This window comes from Zootoca vivipara, chromosome 8 (genome assembly GCF_963506605.1).
Source record: "Zootoca vivipara chromosome 8, rZooViv1.1, whole genome shotgun sequence".
NCBI lineage: Eukaryota > Metazoa > Chordata > Lepidosauria > Squamata > Lacertidae > Zootoca > Zootoca vivipara.
Window position 1 is genome coordinate 18,266,715 of NC_083283.1, and position 6,000 is coordinate 18,272,714.

The following is a 6,000-nucleotide window of genomic DNA, read 5'->3' on the forward strand; positions in this document are numbered from 1 at the left end:
ATACACACTGAGCACCTGCAGGTTCTACTGACCTTGTGAAATTGGGATCATTAATTCTGATTCCTGGCATCTCCATAAATCTTTCTATTTTGGGAGACACACACGCAAATTCATCTTACACACATTTTCTGTGTTATTCTGAAGGGTGTACATAAGGTTCCATCAAGAGAAGAAATATTTTTAGGCTTCTGATTTATTGGGAGGCATTACTGCTGTGGCATAAAGGAAATCTGGAGCACGTCTTTCCAGGGAGTGAGACACTCCGCTGAATTTCAGATGAACAAAATTCGTTCAAAGTTTGAGTTATTGCTATCCATTGAAGTTGCAGAATTTCTGATCCCCAAAATATCAGATGCGGTTAGTGACATAAACATCACAAGGCATTATGTTTCCTCTCGGTCAACGTGATTGTAAAAGTACGCAGAAAGCCACCACCTTTTTAATATATATGTTTTTATTTTGCAGAATCGTTCTAAAGGTATCTGGACCCACTTCACTGCTTTTGTGACTGAATATGCTTCTATTGATTCTGTCAGAAATTCAGCTATTTACAACTAGCACAGAATGTGATGTGTTGTCCCCAACAAACATACCCGAATTGCTGTTTTTGCCACCTCTCTATGCACCTTGTTTCCCAAATGTACTTTGTAGCCCCAGGTGTAATGAAAAGCCAAGTCTATAATTTGATTTGTAAACTGTGTGTGTGTGTGAGAGAGAGAGCACACGCAAAGTTTTGCAATGAATGATTAAAGTCTAAACATTTCCTTCCACTGGAAGTATGATGCATGGCTGCTTCAACAAGCCCAGTTAGCACAAATCACCTAGACCAGGCATCCCCAAACCGCGGCCCTCCAGATGTTTTGGCCTACAACTCCCATGATCCCTAGCTAACAGGACCAGTGGTCGGGGAAGATGGTAATTTGTAGTCCAAAACATCTGGAGGGCCAAAGTTTGGGGATGCCTGACCTAGACCCTAAAGCACATACTGAGGAATTCAACAGCAAAACATATTGGGACATCCTTGGATCCAAAGATTCATGGAATGAGCCTGCCAGTGTCTCTAGGTCAGGGCAGACATACAGGTCCCTAAACACTTACTGTGTTTTAGTAATTGGGAGGTTTTTAAGGTCCAAGCCAGGATATAGCAGCAACATGAACAATGGCTAGCAATTGTTAGATGCAACATGAAACATGGTTATGGAAGGTAGAGGAAATTGGAAAGGAAGAGATTTAGGGAACAATTTTATAGCAAAACCCACCAGGATTCCACCAGGATGAGCAGGTTAGGATCCAGTGGGTCTCTGGCTGAGCGTATCCCACATCCTCAGCTATGCTGGAGATATGATGACATATCACCCCCCAGAAGTCAGCCAGCTAAACTGAGACAAGTGATTCTTAAAATAGCATAAGCCCCGAAAGAAAGGAATTGTGTGGGGGAGAATTAGGCTGAATCCTAAACCTGTTTGGTTTGGTCACATGACTCGGTAATCTGGAGCAAGTTAACAAAAAGAGTGGTATAACTCAAACACTGTTTTAGAGCCTTGTTTTCCCTCTGCATGGCTTAGGTTCTGCTAGTGAAGAGAGTTTGGATTTGGTGTAACTTTACGCCAGATCTGGGCTGGATCTAGACATGTCAAAGAAGTGATTCAGTTAAACGCATTGCAAACTCATGCAGGGAAATCCGATAGGAAAAGACGGGACTCCATAGTGCCATCTGGTGCCACAGTGTTATACCACATATACAACACATATAAAACACTTTTTCTTTACCAATCTAGCTGAGTCCCTAGTGTAACTTAACTTATGCCAGCTTCTTAGAATTGTTCTCTGATTCATTTTGCGTAGATAAGGGGTTCCCAAACTAAGGCCCGGGGGACGGATGCGGCCCAATCACCTTCTAAATCCGGCCCGCGGACGGTCCTGGAATCAGCATTTTTTACATGAGTAGAATGTGTCCTTTTATTTAAAATGCATCTCTGGGTTATTTGTGGGGCATAGGAATTCGTTCATATTTTTCTTCAAAATATAGTCCGGCCCCCCACAAGGTCTGAGGGACAGTGGACCAGCCCCCTGCTGGAAAAGTTTGCTGACCCCTGGCGTAGATACATAGGCTGAAAGAACGAGTTTCCTAAGCAGTAAGCATTGTACCAATTCAAGCTCAATTGTCTAATCACACTAGTTTCTCTCCGACTTCTCCAAAGTAACTTGTTTGGAGAATGGCATACCTGCTACTCAAGTCACAGTATGCTACTCTATTAATAATATTTCTTTTGATACTGCCTTTTATTTTGATATAATATTATGGGTGACTCCAAAGATTATGGAAGATCAGAAGGACGATAGCAAAACAAATTTGAATATATAGGCACTTCTTTTAGGAATTCCTAAAAACCATGCATGTATTAACAAACTGTATTTTGAAACATGCACCAACCATGGTAACTGTTCAGTTCATTTCTATGGCAGACAGTTTCCTTAAGAGAAACAGTTATTAAGGTGCAAATTTTTGAAGATGACATTTATTTCATTGCATTTCATTTAAGTCATTTTAATCCCTCCTTTCCTATCGGTAAGACCTCTTGGGCGACTAACGGTAATTATGTAAACTGTGTAAAATACAGTACCCCATATATAAAAAAAGAACCTAATAAGACCACAAAATGATAAAATAGCAAAACAGTCCAATAACAAAACAATGGTAATATCTTACTTGAATTTACTTTTTATGTGCCTGGTAGTATATTGTAGAACATAAGTTCACCCTGCATATTGCCTATGTAATCCTTGTTATGAGGTTTTATTTTCTCATGAATTTGGGATACTGTAATTATGCTGTTCTCTGCCAAAAGCTACAAATCATATGTTAAGTATATATCAATGCTCTTAAACATCTCTTTAAGGTGACATGTGAAGTTTAGTATGCTGCAATCACTGGGTAACACACAGCTCTATCCATAACAAATGACTTAATATAAGCATAACATCATAGACAAAGACCCTCAAGTGCATCAGGGCAGACACTGGAAGACATATGAAGGTTTATGGACAAAATGATTATGGAGGATGGCAACTGGAAAAAGATTTGACATGGAAGGCAGAGAAATGGGTGGGAAATCTATCAGGACTTGACCGAACTCAGACACAGGTCACTGCTAGTAATCTATTTCTGGACACTGGAAGAAATCCAAGGTTCAAAGGTCATGTGGCAAAAGGCATGGCCAAAGGGCAGTAGGGTAGGTAAGCTAGTCCCAATCAAAGGCTGGTGGCAGGATTGAAGGAGCATTGGTGGACAGATTCTACATCAAACAGAGCGCAATCCTATCTATACGTAAGCAGCTAGCTAAGAGGTGGGAGCTATTTTGGATTCAGGTTGGCAACAGAAGAAACACGTAGTGTGCACTTTAACAGGTTTTATTTGTTAGAGGAGAATAGAAAGCACAAAGCATAAATAGCAGGTATCTTACAGACCAGACCAGGAGGCCACCTTTTGCTTTTAACCTGGATGTCTAATGCAATGCTGCTTTATTTGTTTGGTTTATGTACAACAAAAGGTCAAATGCCTGCCAATTATTGTTGGTGTACATTTCTGAAGGAATAAACTGCTGGCAGAATTGTTGTGGAACCAATGAGAGATGACCTCACATATTTGGGAGGCTGTGTTTTAATTGCAAAACTGAAACACACACACACGATCTTATTTCACAATGTTATGGTGGGGAGAGACAAACCATGCAGCATTGTGGTACTTAGTTACATGGGCGTACCCAGCGAGGGGCGGGGGGCAGCTGCCCCCCCCCGAAGCAAAAAATATATATCAAATGGTTATAAAGTGATGAAACGAAACAAAATTAGGTAGGGCGATGGCGAATAATCAGTTGTTTACCACACTGAAATGGTGTAAAAACCAAGTATCTAGAGCCACCTAGTGACTGGTAGAGGAATCTATGTCAGCCAGCCATTGGGATTCAAGGGAGAAAGAGTTCCCTAGTGGGCTCTAGCAGAGAGAAGAGGGAATCTTCTAGAGGGGTCTAGTGAGTTCCGCGTCACTAAACTGAGCCGCCCACCACTAAACTGAGCCACCCGCTATTAGTTTACCTTATTTACATTTAGAAGACATTGAGGCTGCCTAAATGGGTATAAGAAACTGGTTCCAAAAAGGTAAGTTAAGTAATTTCTGTAGAAAATTAAATTTTAAAGGGTAAAGACCTGGCTCAGAAGTACAATGGGAGAGGACAGACTGACTGGGTTGTGTTTGATGAGCGTCCATCGGAAATTCTTCAAGGAAAATCAGGACTGGATTGAAACGAAAGTTTTGAACAAGTTTTCTTCAAACCCAAGAAAAATGATATTAGTATAAGACATGAAACTAGAATAAAAATTAAAAAAAAATCAAGCAAATAATTGTAATAACTACCGTAATAAGGCACTGCTATAATTATATATAATTTTCTTACAATTTTGGTTTCATTCGCCTTTTCCGTGCTGAATGAACGACCATGGCTTGCCTCCTCCCCCTAGGTTTGATCCTGGTTAGGTTAGTTTAGGTTAGGATTCCAACCCCTTATATGCACTCTTTATTCTATTGTACACATGTAGGGTACACTTGCTGATTTGTACATCTCAGTAGCAAACAAGACAGTCACGGTAACGTACGTGAATAGAACCCAATATAACTACAACAAATATACTGTGCAGTTCCTTGAAACGAGAGGTAATCGGAGGAACAAAAATATTTAAGGAGCTAAGGATAACAGCTGATATAGAAATAATAAACAAAAATAACCAAAGCCTTAACGGGATGCTGGCTGCTACCTCATTTCACTGTGATTAGCAGTTTCCTCGGAAGGAAAATGAGAATACTATATTTTTTTAATAATAACAACATTCAGAAATAAGGGAATCTTCTAGAGCAGGCATGTTAAACCTGCAGCCCTCCAGATGTTTTGGCCTACAACTCCCATGAACCCTAGCTAGCAGGACCAGTGGGTGGACTCAAAATTAAGCTATCGAGCTTTCTGAAAAAAAAATCAAAGCCTGGGTGATCTCAACCCCATTACAAGATAAGGAAAAAGAAAACTCAAGTTTAGCGTTCCCAAGGCCCGAAAAACAGGCAAAAGGTGGATTCAAAATAAGCTATCTAGCTTTCTGAAAAACACAAAGCCTGGGCTATGTCAACACCATTCCAAGATAAAAGGTAAGAACTCAGATTTAGCATTCTCAAGGCCTGAAACGCAGGCAAACAAGGGGTTCTAACCAAGCTTAAAAATAGTGCCCAGCTTAAAAATAGTATACCTATACCTTTCACGCAAACACTTGCACATGTGCAGAGACAGCTTGTACCTGTGTTCAATATGACATGTGTGAAGAAATCTTGACCAAAATAAAAAAGGATGTCTCATGATGACAAAGGGGAGTGGACTTCATATTTCAAATACTTGTGTGATGCCTACTAACATCCAGCTCTTATAGCTCAGTCGGTAGAGCATGAGGCTCTTAATCTAAGGGTTGTGGGTTTGAGCCCCACATTGGGCAAAGTATTCCTGGATTGCAAGGATTTGGACTAGATGACTCTAGTGGTCCCCTCCAACTGTACAATTCCATGATGCAATGATCCAGGAATGGCTTTCTGAGTGGGGCATAACTGCTATGCTAGTTACTTCGCAGATGGACCTTTTTTGCTTACTAGAAGGGGATGTTGGTGCAGTGAACACACTCACATTAGATTGGTTCTGCTAGTGTGTTTGCACCACAGTGACCTCCCAGCTGCCTCTCCTCTCCCCCTCTCCTCCTTCTCCTCCTGATAAGCGACAAACTCACTTGTTTGAAAGTTGTTGTTGTTGCTGCTGCTGTTTGTTTATTTATACCCCACTTTTTCCTCTGCCACCCAATTATGTTCACAGATGTACATATATAACTCACTGAGTGCTAGATCAAGTGGTGAGCTCTGCGTATGACACAGATATATGTACATAGGTCTACCCAACTAAAGTTGTGTTGCCA